The sequence below is a fragment of the Dama dama genome, chromosome 19 (assembly GCF_033118175.1).
Source record: "Dama dama isolate Ldn47 chromosome 19, ASM3311817v1, whole genome shotgun sequence".
Classification (NCBI taxonomy): domain Eukaryota; kingdom Metazoa; phylum Chordata; class Mammalia; order Artiodactyla; family Cervidae; genus Dama; species Dama dama.
In genome coordinates, this window is record NC_083699.1 from 32,033,162 (window position 1) to 32,047,950 (window position 14,789).

The following is a 14,789-nucleotide window of genomic DNA, read 5'->3' on the forward strand; positions in this document are numbered from 1 at the left end:
GGTAAAAACCTCAAAACGTGTTTGAGGACAGATTTGTTTCACACCCTCTATAATTGGCATCCTAGAGGACAAGCATGGTCAAAAACAAGAAATCCCTGTATCTCATATAAAACATTGAAAAATGTTTGTTCACACATAAAAAGATTTCTGCATCTTGCAAAGATCTCCTTAGAAAATGACTTTTGTTTCATGTTTGGACTTCATTTTAAAGGTAAATAAATGAATTTCAATAATGCCAAAATATACACAATTAAAAGTATACAATAGTAAGAACTTATTTTGAAATGAATGAGCCACTAACAGAAATAGAATATTGAAGTTCTTGCCAGCATGTAATTTTCTAATATTAGGGTGACTTCATTCAAAACAGAATGAAGTTCAACTGAACTGAAATGAGTTCCTCCTCAACCCACAGTGGTTTATTTATTGCTGCCACAAAATAAAAATATACTTGTCAACGCGGAAAGCTGTAACACTTACATGCTTTTTATTGATGGAAAACTTAGTGTGATGTGACAAATCTGTCCCGTTAGAAACATGTCAATTAATCATGCTGATTGATAACCCCAAGTATCGTTTCTTAATTTTTAAAAACCACATACTTTCCAAGGAACCTGAAATCTTCCTTTTTGAAACAGATCTCAAATTTTCCTATGCCTGCCTTTGAGGTAAACTAGGTCTTTCTGTTGACTTTACCAAAAATGATTTTATAAAATACAGCCAGCACCTCCTCATATTTTTTTCCCAGGAAAAAAAAGCATGGCATATGTAAAAGCCTGTATGCGGTTTTCAAATAACTCCAGTCATTAAAAGCGGAGCTGCAAACACAGGGCTGGGCAGGGTGGGGGCGCTTAGGGGAGTCCTTCTCTGTACAGTGAAGTCTGGTTCTCTGTGAAGTAGAATTTCATCAAACTGAATGTGTTATGAATTTTAAATATATTTGATGCTAAAAGAGAAAAAATAAATATGTTGTCCTTTCTTGTGGGCCTGTCTTTAGATGCATCTGGTCATTACCTTGGCAACCCTTACAAATGGCAACTGACGTCAAGAAAAGAGGAAAAACACCGCTGAGAGCATACACTCCATGCATTATAGATCATCCTGAGGACTCAGGCTCATGCAGGCACTAAATGGCTTTGAGATGAGCACAAGCAATCTCTCATTTTACAAACGTTCTTCATAAACTTTTTAAGGACTTAGAGATCTGAAAAGAGCATCTTCGAGTTTTTAATTTAAGCAAAATACAATTCAGCTATTAGCTTAGGTGTTCTGACTCACGATAACTGCCAAGCCCATTAAAGTGTTTGTCACTAGTAAATCTTAGAAACAAATGGAAGCTGTTCTTTTAAGAGTTTTTTCCCCCCAATTTTCATTATGAAAAAGTTTAGACATCAGAAGTTGAAAGAATTTTACAGTGAACACCTGTATACTTATCACCCAGAGTCCTCTGTTACCATTTAACTTTACTGGCCTATTACATACCTGTCTGTCTATCTATCCACCTGTACATTCATCCATCCCCTTATATATACTGTAATCCATCTAATTTTTGATGCATTTCCAGCATTGAAATTACAGACATGAGTGTAGTTCTCCCTAAATATTTCAGTATGCATATCATTAACTAGAGTTAAATATTTGCTTATGGGTTGTTTTTTTCTTTTTTCGTCTGTGTCACAGGGCATATGGGATCAAACCCATGCCCCCAGAAGTGGAAGCCAGGAGTTTTAACCACTGGAAAACCATGGGAGTTCCTATAGGTTTTCTTTTGATACAACATTTACAGTGACATGCACAAATCTTAAATGTACATTTGCTGAGGTTTGAACAATGCATACAAAGTCCCATCAAGATGTACAACATTACTGTAATCACAGTGCCCATGTGACTCTTCTCATCAGTTCCCATCCCCAGCCACTTCCACAGGCAACCTCTCTTTTAATTTCTGAATTAGAACTTTAGCCTAAATTAGGGCTTCCCCAGTGGTAAAGAATCTGCCTGCTAATGCAGGAGATGCAATAGATGTGGGTTTGATTCCTGGTGGGGAAGATCCTTTGGAGGAGGAAATGGCAACCCACTCCAGTATGCTTAACTGGAAAAATCCAATGACAGAGGAGCCTGGTGGGCTATAGTCCATGGGGTCGCAAAGAGTCAGACACGACTGAGCACACATACATACTTGACCTAAATGGGAAGGAAATCCAAAGAATAAGGGATATATGTATATGTGTGACTGATTCACTTTGCTGTATAGTAGAAACTAACATGACACTGTAAGGCAATTAAACTCCAATAAAATAAACAAACAAAAATAATTTTTAAAAAGAGCCTTATATTGGGTCTTATTACCTCTAAGAGCCTCTTCTCCTGAACTGTCCCAAGGACTTCATCCATCCTTCAAATTATAAGTGTACGTGTTCAGTGACACGTAATACTTGCAAAGCCAGCATTTACTTTTCCTCTTTTGTAACTTTCCCCTGACTTCTACCATGTAATCACAATACCTCCGCTCTACTGATGAAAGGCAAGATCAGAACAGGGTGTGTAATTTTCTAGACTCAGTGCAAAATGAAAATGCAAGGCCTGTGTTCAAAATTAATTAGGAATGTCAACATGGTGACAGCCAAGCATTAAACTAAATACAGGGCCCTTTTAAATGCAGGGCCTTTTCGACTTGCACAGGTTACACACTTGTGAAGCTGGCCCTAGTCAAAGGTTGAACTGTTACAGTGCGGCCGATTGATCAAAGTGTTGTTCAGCCAAAGCAGCCAATCTGGGTTGTGGAACTACTCATTTAGAAGCTGAATGGTGAGGGGAGGTCCGGGAACCTGGCAAAGGGTCAGAGTAGTCCGCAAAAAAGTACTTGGGGGATTCTAGCAGCGGGTTTTGGAGAAGGCAATGGCAACCCACTCCAGTACTCTTGCCAGGAAAATCCCGTGGACGGAGGAGCCTGGCGGGCTGCAGTCCATGGGGTCGCAAAGAGTCGGACACGACTGAGTGACTTCACTGTCACTTTTCACTTTCATGCATTGGAGAAGGAAATGGCAACCCACTCCAGTGTTCTTGCCTGGAGGATCCCAGGGACGGTGGAACCTGGTGGGCAGCCGTCTATGGGATCGCACAGAGTCGGACGCGACTGAAGCGACTTAGCAACAGCAGCAGCAGCAGCAGCAGCGGTTTTATATATATAACAATACATATGGATGTGTCAGGGTTTCAGCCTTGGGGATGGCCCTTCTGCTGTCCTCTGGCTGAGATGTCCCTGGCAAGTGAATCTGGTTCAGCCTTTCTTAGGAGCACACGCTCCCTGAGTCCATGAAGGAGTCTTGTAACCCAAGCTAGACTAACTGGAGATTTTCCCTATGGTTTTTGTGCTTGGAGCTGCAGAGGCATTACCTTCCCAGGCTGTTCCTTACTTTTCTCCCACACTGTGCCACCCTGAACCAGGGCTGGAACTCATGCCCCTTGCAGAGGAAGCAGTGTCTTAACCCCTGAACCTCCAGGGAACCTCCTGTGCTGCAATCTTATAAGAGAACCAAAGTAAGATTTTTCAGGATTTTGATTAATTTCAGAATTTAGTAGTGCAGGTTTTCTAGATTTATGGTCCATTTTTCTCCAGGGTCTCTACACATACTATTTTAGAAATAAACTTTGTTTTTAGAGCAGTTTTTTGTTTCATAGCAAAATGGAGCAAAAAGTACAGAGAGTTCCCATATACCTCCTGTCCCCACACATGCATAGTCTCCCCCACTATCAACATTGTGAATTAGAGGTGTAAATTTGCTGTCATCAATGAGCCCACTTATCACCCAAAGTCCATAGTCCATAGGGATCACTCTTGGTATTTTGTATTCGATGACAAATGTGTAATGGTGTGTATCGAACATTAGAATATAATACAGAACAGTTTTAACTGCCCTGGAAATCCTCCATGTTCTACCTGTTCATCTCTTCCTCGCCCCTCTTTCTTAGTAACCACCAATCCTCTCATAAACTCCATACTTTAGACATTTCCAAAATGTAATACAGTTGAAATCATATAGGATATTGTCATTTTAGATTGGATTCTTTTACTCAGTGATGTGTATTTAAGGTTCTTCCACATCTTTTCATGGCTTGTAGCTCAGTTTTTAAGTGCTGAAGGATATTCCATTGTCTAGATGTGCCACACTGTATTTAACCATTTACCTAATGAAGGACATCTTTGTTGCTTGCAAGTTTTGGCAATTATAAATAAAGCTGCATAAAACACCTGTGTGCAAGTATTATGTGGACATAAGTTTCAACTCATCTGGGTAAACACTAAGGAGCCACAATTGGTGGATCATATGCTAAGACTATGTTTAATTTTACAAGAAACTGTCAAATCATCTCCGAAAGTTGGCTGTACCATTTTGCATTCCCACCAGTAATGAAGGAAAGTGCCTGTTGCTCCACATCCTGCTAGTGTTTGATACTGTCAGGGTTTTGGATTTTGTCCATCCTAATGCATGTGTAGTGATTTTAATTTTAATTTGCAATTTTAAACTTAATTTGCAATTTCCTAATGATCTATAATGTTGAGCATCCATCTTTTCCTATTCTTATTTGCCATCTGCATATCTTTTTTTTTTCTTTTTTACTGAAAAACTTTTGTTGGCTTTGTTTTAATTTTTAATTTTTGTTGGGTTGGGTCTTGATTGCTGTGAGCAATCAGCTTCTGTGAGCCGGGGCCACTCTTCACTATGGCGCGTGGACTTATTGCAGTGGCCTCCCCCATTGCAGAGCACAGGCTCTAGGTGAATGGGCTTCAGTAGCTGTGGCACATGGACTTAGTTGCTCAGTGGCACATGGACTCCTCCCAGTCCAGGATTCAAATCCGTGTCCCCTGCATTGGCAGGCAGATTCCTATTTAGTGTACCACCAGGGAAGTCCTATTGGCTTCTTCATAATTAAATCTTTTCATTAATATATATCTGACATTTTATATTAGTTTCAGGTATACTTTCTTGGCCTTTCGGAAAGAAACAGGAATTTATTTGCCAGGAATGATGATCCTATCATACTTCTGCTGAAAGCAGTGCATGGCCTATATTCTAAGTCTCTGTTTGTCCCCAGTGCAGCCTGTTCTGCCCTTCTGTGATGCTGAAACCTGGCCTACCCAACACCACGTGTAAGCCCAGACCGTAGACGCCAGTGCTTGGGTCACATTTGATTGCCAGATTGATGTGTTCCTGGATCCCCAAACCAAAGTTTCCAGTATCTGAGCAGTTCTTTTTTTCTTAACTTACACTTCTGTGCCTTTAGACCTCTCTCCTGGATTTCTTCTCCCTTGGCCACACAATGGATGGCAATCTTTTCATTTCTCCTGATACCAAAGGACCTGATGGCGTATCTAGCTTTGGCGAACACAGGGGTCTGGCCTGTGGGCTGCTCCTGCCCTGAGGCTGCCCAGGTCAGCCAGTGTCTGCTCTCCCTGCCAGAGAGGTTGAGGCAGAGCTTACAGATGGGAAGTCCCCACATGGGGCTCTCCTTTCCACTCTGATTCTGAGCTGTGATGGAAAACAGGAAGAGTATCTGTGTCTCTTCTTTAGTGAAGTGGCAGGATGTTGGCCCAGTTTTTAATCAAGTGGTCTTTTAATTGCTGAATTTTAAAGATTCTTTGCCTGTTTTAGATAGTAGTCCTTTATCAAATATGTCTTTTGCAAACATTTTCTTCCTGTCTGTGGCTTGTCTTCTCATTCTCTTAGTAGTGTCTTTTGCAGAGATATTATTCTTTTTTTTTTTTCACTCAAGAGATAGTTCAGGGCTTCCCTTGTGGCTCAGTGGTGAGAAATCTGCCTACCAATGCAGGAGACACTGTTTTAACCCTTGGCCTGGGAGGATCTCACATGCCTTGAAGCAGCTAAGCCCATGTGCCACAATTATTGAGCCTGAGCTCTAGAATTCAGGAACCACAACTACTCAGCCCACGTGCCATAACTACTGAAGTCTGTGTGCCCTAGCCAAAAATAAACAAATCAAATTATTTTTTTAAAAAAGGAATAATCGTTTCAACTGAGGGGATGACAAGAAGATAAAACCTACATTTTAATGGAGAAAATGACAATAAATAAATAATTGAATAGACATATGACAGGCATTTATGTGGAGAGTTCCTATGGAGAAAATTTAAACAGGGTAAGGAGTTAGAGAGTGACTAGAGAAAAATCACTCTAGTTACTATGTGGACCTAGCGGAGCCCAAAGTGGAATCAACTGTAGTGGGAGCCAGAAGAGGTGGGGAAGCCAGGTAGTCATCTGTTGCATTCATACAAGCAAGATATATGTGGGTATGGATGAGGTTGGATGCTGTGCAGGTGATGAGGAGTATCCACATTCTAGACACTATGTTTGTTTGGGTTTTTTTTTTTTTGGCCACACCATGTGTCTTGTGGGATGTGGGATCTTAATTCCCCAACCAGGGATTGAACCTGGGCCCTTAGCAGTGAGAGCACGAAGTCCTAACACTGGACTCCCAAGAAATGCCCTGGACATTAGTTTAAAGTGGAGCTGAATCCTATCCATTAAACCATTGATGTCTCTCTCTGTCACACACACAAAAAGTGGAGCTGACATACTTGCTCATGGATTGGGTGTAAGAGAAATCAATGATTCAGGGATGAAAGCTAGGTTTGGGCCTAAGCTATCAAGTGAATGGTGGTAAAACTGGGAGGGGAGTGGGAAGGAGTAGGGAAGGAACCGAATAGGCAGGGACCAGGCCTGGGCATGGGACCCTCAAGTGAAAATTTGGGTGGCCAATGGGCCACTGTGATTCAACTCAAAAAGTTAAGGTTGGTGCTATGCAAATTTGTGACTCTTCCACAGAGGAGAGCATGGGGGACATCTCTGCAGGCCTTCCAGATTCTTTCCCCACGCTATTCCACCCTGCTCCCTGCCTTCATACAGACTAATCCCTATGGATTAAGTCAGTGGACTCCAACCTTCTGGTGTCCAGCTGGATTCAGCCGCTGGCAGCACATCAGAAGAAAGGAGAGCAAGGTGGGGTGACTTATTCCCCAGCTCCCTCCCTTCAGTTCCCCTTAGCTGCCTGAGCCCCTCCATGAAAATTTACAGCTCCTGTCAGGCAGGCCTCCACACAGCTGTCTCTCCAAACGTAGTCACTGCCCCCTCTCTTTACCCCCTTCTAGTCCTGGGGGAGCAGACCCCCTCCCCCTGCTAACCTCAGAGTACTGCTGTCCGTGAAGTGAAGTGTTAGTTGTTCAGTTTTGTCTGACTCTTTTTGCCCCCACGGACTGCAGCCTGCCAGGCTCCTCTGTCCATTGGATTCTCCAGGCAAGAATACTGGAGTGGGTTGCCATTTCCTCCTCTAGGGGATCTTCCTGACCCAGGGATCGAACCTGGGTCTCCTGCATTGTAGGCAGATTCTTTATCACCTGAGCCACCAGGGAAGCCCCACTGCTGTCCTTATGCCTTTACAAATAGTACCTGTAGTGAGCCCTACTTGAATTACTGTAATTTCAGTGAGCCATCTGTTTCTCGTTGAGTCTTTGACTGAATTTAAAACCCTGAGACTGGGTACTTCCCTGGTGGTCCAGTGGTTAAGACTCTGGGCTTCCACTGCAGGAGGTGCAGTTTCAATCCTTGGTCAGGGAACTGAGATCTCACATGCTGAGTGGCATGGCCAGAAAAAACAATTAATTAAAAAACTCCTGAGATTGGATAAGATCACTTAGGGAGTGAGAAGAGATAGAAGAGAGATTTGTGGACTGACTCCTAGGACTATCTTATTTAGAGGCTGGAAAGAGGAGGTGTATTTCCCAAAGGGAGGTCAGAGGGCAGGAAGAAAATCAGGGACTTGTGGTGATGTCTGGGTAGCAGCTCTGGGAAGACAAGGTGCAAGAAAGGGCTCGCCCACAGGTGGGTCAGTGGTAAAGAATCCGCCTGCCAATGCAGGAGACATGTCTCGGATCCCTGTTCCAGGAAGATCCCACGTGCTGCAGAGCAACTCGGCCCATGTGCCACAACTACTGAAGCCTTCCCCATGCTGTAGAGCCCACGTTCCACAACAAGAGAAGCCACTGCAATGAGAAGCCCCTGATTGGCAACTAGAGAAAAGATGCTGCCCTGGATTCCTGGAACCTCTGGTTGTCCTTGCTTATCGTTCCTGGTGCCTTAGGTATGGGAGGGAGAGAAGAGGAGAAAAAATACCACGGAACACACACAGGCACACACAGTTCCACCTGCCTCAGGAACTGTTCTGTGATTATGGCCAGGGCAGCAACTATTTCATTTTCACCCTAATGTTGAGGACCTGACATTCAAGTGGCAGCTTAGTGGTTTTCTGGATGAATAAATGCTTTTTTTTTTTTTTTAATGGCTTATACACTATGCTTTTGGTGCATGAAGGCCCCTTTACAGACTTGACCACTAATTCCTTGAATTGCCCTATTATAATATGTCTCTGATTATGCTTTTGTATACTATGTAATGCCTGGGTGTGAATGTACTTATTTTTTTTTTCCCCAAACAGAATTGTATTGAGAAGATGACAACTTAAACTCTGCAGAAACAAACACTGTGGGTTTTGGTCACTTGAGCTCCAGAACCATCAGATAAATCTATTACTACTGTACTTCTAAGAACAATCCTCTTTGTTTAAAGTGTGAAACTGCTCTTCACTAATATTTTGGTGTCATTCCCAGAAAGCATGCTTTATGTAATTGGCAAGTTTTTGCAAAGGCTATTCGCTATTTGCAGCCTCTGTATTAGTGTGCTTGACTGATTTCCTCAACTCTGTTTATCCTATCCTGACTCAGTACAGGTGAAAAAAAAAATCTTCTACAAGGTGAAATTCGAATCCTGGCTGTGCCAACTTCACAAGCAGTGACCTTGTGAAAGATCTTAACTGCTGTAAGTCTTAGTCTCCTTATCTATAAAATGGGATTAATAGTATAGTCGATCCTCATTACTTACAGATTTCACATTCTGGTTTTTTTATTCATTTATTTTTGGCTGCACTGGGTCTTCATAACTGCTTGTGGGCTTTCTCTAGTTGCAGCAAGCAGAGGTTACTCTTTAGTTGCAGTGTGCAGGCTTCTCTTGCTGCAAGAATGGCCTCTAAGGCATGCAGGCTTCAGTAGTTATGGCGCATGGGCTTAGCTGCCCTGTGGCATGTGGAATCTTCTTGGACTAGGGATCAAACCCTTGTCCCCTGCACTGGCAGGTGAATTCGTAACCACTGGACCACCAGGGAAGTCCAAGATTTCATATTTTCGAATTCATCTACTTGCTAGAGTTTATCTCTGACTCCAAGATCAATACTTGAGGCACTTGTGTAGTCATTCACAAGCACGTGCAGTGCAATGAAAAATTTGAGTTGCTCAACATGTGTCTTCCCAGCTCAGTTCAGACTGTAAACAAGTAATCTTTTTATGGTCTATTTAGTGCCATGTTTTTTTATTTTTTGTGCTTTTTCTTGTGATTTTGCTATTTAGAATGACTTCCAAGCATAGTGGTGAAGTGCTGTCTGATATTCTTGGTACAAGAAGGCTGTGAGGTGCCATAGAGGAAAAATACAGTGTTAGATAAGCTTTATTCAGGCATGAGTTATGGTGCAGCTGGTTGTTAGTTCAGTGTTAATGAATCAACAATGTATATTAAATAAGGCATCTTTAAACAGAACAGGGAGCTTTCCAGGTGGTACTAGTGGTACATGTCTCCAATGCAGGAGACATGAAAGACATGGGTTCGATCCCTGGGTTGGGAAGATTTCATGCAGGAGGGGCAGCCCACTCCAGTCTTCTTGGTTGGAGAATCCCATGGACAGAGGAGCCTGACGGGCTACAGTTTGTAGGGTCGCAGAGAGTCAGACATGACTGAAGTGACTTAGCACACGCGCATGTGCAGGCACAAACAGGACACACCTAAAACGAATATGTGTTCATTGGTTGATGAAAATGTAATCAGAGGCTCGCAGGAACCTAATCCTGTATTTCCTTTAGGAGAAGTGGTTCAGAATAGTGGCTAATTCAGTGTTTGCAGAGACTTTATAAAAGATAGTTAGGGTTAGGATTAGGGTGTACCTTAAAGACCTCGTTTTACCTTATGTGCTTGCATGCCAAGTTGCTTCAGTTGTGTCCAACTCTTTGCGACCCCATGGACCGTAGCCCACCAGGTACCTCTGTGCTTTTTGCCTTAATTACCTCATTGAAGAATGTATCTCCAAATACAGGTACATTCCGAGATCCTGGGGATTAGGACTTCAACATGTAAATCTGGGGGGACCCAGTTCAGCTCGTGACACCACCTATCCATCCTCATCTCCCACACCTGTTTCTCTAGCCAGGTTTCCAAACTGGCCACTCATTACTCCCTGAGGTTTCCTTGCCTGGTTTTGGGACTTTGTTCATAATAATGCAACCTTACAGCATCCCCTATTTCTGCATGTCTAAGTCAGATCTACTTTTCAAAGACAGGATTACTGACAAGTGCTCATTAAGGAGGTAATTAAGTTAAATGAGATCTTTAAGACTCATTGGTCCTAATCCAATATGACTGATGTCCTTATAAGAACAGAAAATTGGGACAGAGACATGGATGCACACAGAGGAAGGACCATGTGAAGGCAGAGACAGAAAGTGGTCGTCCAGCCAAGGAGAGAGGCCGACACCTTGATCTTGGATTTCTCTGCCTCCAGAACTATGAGAAATACATTTCTGTTGTTTACAGTTGACCCTGGAACAATAAGGGTTTGAACTGCTTACGTCCACTTACATGTGGATTTTTTTCAATAGTAAATACTGCAATACTACACAATTCTCGTTGGTTGAATTCCAGGTGCAGAGCTATATATACGGATGAGTCTTGTGTAGGGAGGACTACCTATAAATTATACCTGGATTTTTGAATGCACAGAGGGTAGGTGCCCCTAATTCCTACCTTGCTCAAGGGTCAACTGTATTAAGCTACACAGCTGATAGTATTTTGTTATAGCAGCCCAAATGGACTGAGACACCACGCAAAGGACTTTGGGCTGGATTTTGTAGCTAGTAGGGATCACTGAATTTTTTAAAGAGTGATCCATGTTGTCCTTCAAGAAAGGAACTGGAACCATTTTCTGAAGAGAATGAGCTAAAAAGGGAGGCCAAGACTGGAATGTATAGATTTGAGAGTCATTTGCCTGTGGGAAGCTGAGTAGATGATCACTGTTAGAGAAATTCTTACAGGTTTATACATCTATAGTTGAGAGTTTTATAATATGGTTTATTGTTGGACTCTGTTACAAAAACCTTTTCAGGATAGTAGTGTAATGAAAAAGTCAGAGTCTGGGACAAGACTGGGCAAACATTCTCTCACAGAAAAAAATGAGTTCTGGAAAACCTTTTGCAGCAGCTTGTTTGAAACTTTTCTGTGGGACCATGAGGACTCTGAAAGAATTTTGCAGCAGTGGCCCCTGAGCATGAGATTTCCTGAGGATATCATTGCAGATATGAAATACTGAGATATAACTTGTGAAAATAAATAACAGGGGTCTAGCAATCTGGCAACCCACTCCAGTATTCTTGCCTGGAGAATCCCGTGGACAGAGGAGCCTGGTAGGCTGCTGTCCATGGGGTCGCACAGAGTTGGACATGGCTGCAGCGACTTAGCATGCATGCATTGGAGAAGGAAATGGCAACCCACTCCAGTATTCTTGCCTGGAGAATCCCAGGGATGGAGGAGCCTGGTGGGCTGCCGTCTATGGGGTTGCACAGAGTTGGACACGACTGAAGCGACTTAGCAGCAGCAGCAGCAGCAATCATTCACCTGAGAGTTCTGAGCTGATGTATGTCCCTGGACAAGAGGTAGCAAACAAAAACTTATTTCAGTTTGTATCTTTTTATTCCATTTTGTTTTTGGCCATAGAAACCCAGTTTCTATGGATACTGAAGCAATGATTGCATGAGTCTGCAAAATAGATAATAAAAGCCCAAACTACAAGTATGTTTGTAGTAAGGAGGGTATAGTTTGGAGAAGTACTATAGGGTAATATTGATATGACATAGTAACTAATTGGACCTGAAGATACAGAGGAGAGAAACTGAGATTTCTCAGAATAATTCGGAGCTTGAATTTTGAAAGAGAAGAATAATTTTACTTTTGGACATGGTGAGTGTGAGGTGTTTTTCCAACTGGGGCATGTGAATGCAAAAGCCTAGCAGGCCAAGACTGGATTTGAGAGCCCTTTGCCTGTGGGTGACAGATGAAGCCAAAGGAACAGATAACAGGAGTCTGCACACTGGAAGAAAGGGCAGGTAGACGCTGTGAACAGCTGTTCCCTGGTTGCAGTGGAAGGAAATGGAGACACAGGAGTGGTTGGAGATATTAGAGGAAAACCAGGACACAAACGACCAGGAAAGGAACAAGTGATATGGTTAAGTTTGGAAAGAGATGGCTAGGTGAAACTACATAGGAATAGGGTTTAAGTGGAGAATGTTCAAGACAGATGAATTTGATTTCAGAGACGTGAAAGGCTAGCTCGTCTTAGGGAACAGGAAGGGAATTTAGAAGAATAGAGAATGTCTGGAAAAAGGTACCACGAGGAATACAATAGGAAGTAAATAAAGATGAGCAAGAGGAGTGCTGATCCCAGTGAGAATTCAGTTGATATTCTCTAGGGTAAAAGTATAAGGGAAAATTGTGTGGTTTCCTGATGTTTCCATTAATGCTTTGCAGCTGTTTTAATCAGCATTTTTTTTCAGTTGCAAGTGACAGAAATCTCAATTTAAAATAAATTAAAGAATAAAGGAAATGTATTGGCTTACATCACAAGAAAATCTGAGGAGTATAAGGATTTATGGCATGGCTAAATCCAATGCCTCAAACAGTATCATCAAAACTGTATTTTACTCTTTGGACTTCCCTGGAGGTCCAATGGTTAATACTCCATGCTGCCAATGCAGGGGGCGTGGGTTTGATCCCTAGTCAAAGAACTAAGATTCCCTCATGCCATACAGCGCTGCCAAAAAAAAAAAAAAAAAAAAAAACCAACAGTGAAAACTATGCTTTTCTACATTGTTTGCCTCCACTTTCCTAAGTATCCACTGACAGCCCCAAGAATACAGTCTACCTGCTTAAGCAAGTCCATACAAAAAAAAAAATTTCTCTCCAAATTTTCCAGCCTAACCCTGATATAAACTACAGTTGGTCCAACTTGGGTAGTGTGACCAACACTGGGCTAATCGCTGGGGCCAAAAGGATGGGATAGTTTGATTGCTTGGTTCTGAGTCATATACTCACCTCTGAAGTCACGAATTACATAAACCCAAAGTGGAAAAGCGGTGGTTTTCAAAGGAATACTGGTCAGGTAAAATACCAGGTCCACTACAGACTGGAATATTAGTGGAGAAAACAGATGGTAGATTAGTATCTGTACAAAAACAACTCCCTAATCTCAAATGCTTCAAGCAACAAAGATTTCTTTCTTCTATTGCTCCATGTTCATTGCAGGTTGGTTGGGGCTACTTTTCTCACTCAGAGTGTGTTGTTGGTCACGGAGGCAAGAGGAAAGAAAATATGGCAAAGGAAGCATTATCTCTTTAAAAAATTTTTTTATTGTATATTGGAGTACAATTGATTAACAATGTTGTGTTAGTTTCTGGTTTACAGCAAAGTGATTCAGTTACACACATACGTGCTTTTTTTCTTTTGCAAATTCTTTCCCCACTTCAGTTCAGGTCAGTTCAGTTCAGTCATTCAGTCATGTCCAACTCTTTGCGACCCCATGAACCGCAGCACTTAGGTTAATACATGATATTGAACAGTTCTGTGTGCTATACAGTAGGTCCTTTTTGGTTATATTATTTTATTTAAAATTTTTTTTACCTTTTTATTTTATATTGCAGTATAGCCAATTAACAACGTTGTGATAGTTTCAGGTGGACAGCAAAGGGACTCAGCCGTACATACACATGTATCCATTTCCCCCCAAACTCCCCTCCCATCCAGGCTGCCAGATAACAGTGAACAGAGTTCCCTGTGCTATACAGTAGGTCCTTTTTGGTTATCTGTTTTAAATACAGTAATGTGTACAAGTCCATCCCAAATTTCCAATCTATCCCTATCCCCAGCCTTCCTGCTAGTAACCATAAGTTCATTCTCTAAGTCTGTGGGTCTGTTTTATAAATAAGTTAATTTGTATCATTTTTTTAGACCCCACATAGTGATATGATGTGATATTTGTCTGTCTCTGTCTGACTTACTTCACTTAGTATGACAATATCTAGGTCCATCCATGTTGCGGAAATGACATTATTTTGTTCTTTTTTTTCTTTTTTATGGCTGAGTAGTATTCCATTCAGAGAAGGCAATGGCAGCCCACTCCAGTACTCTTGCCTGGAAAATCCCATGGACGGAGAAGCCTGGTAGGCTGCAATCCATGGGGTCGTGAAGAGTCGGACACAACTGAAGCGACTTAGCAGCAGCAGCAGCAGTATTCCATTATATATGTACACATCTTCTTTATCTATTCATTTATCAGTTGACATTTAGGTTGAGGAAGCATTATCTCTTAAAGCTTCTTCCTGGAAATGAGACTTTTCACAATTACATTTTATTGGCCAGAGCAGAGAGGGTAGAGAAGTAGGACTCTACCAGTTACCTAGACGTAAGAGAACTGGAAGTTTTGCAGATGGTCCTAATGATGACCCCAGGAACTACCAAGTTTGAAATACTGGCCGAGAGAAGATGGTACAGAAACCAAGATAAGAGAGAATCTAAAATCTTTGGAATGTCCTGGAGCCGTGAGGGAAGGAAATAATGCAAGAAAAA

General features: G+C 42.0%; 1 pseudogene; it reads right to left on the reverse strand.

Annotated features, from left to right (window-relative positions):
- Positions 1-5,014: 5,014 nt before the first annotated feature.
- On the reverse strand, positions 5,015-10,301 carry LOC133074064 (large ribosomal subunit protein uL5-like; annotated as a pseudogene).
- Between the last annotated feature and the right edge of the window lie 4,488 nt (positions 10,302-14,789).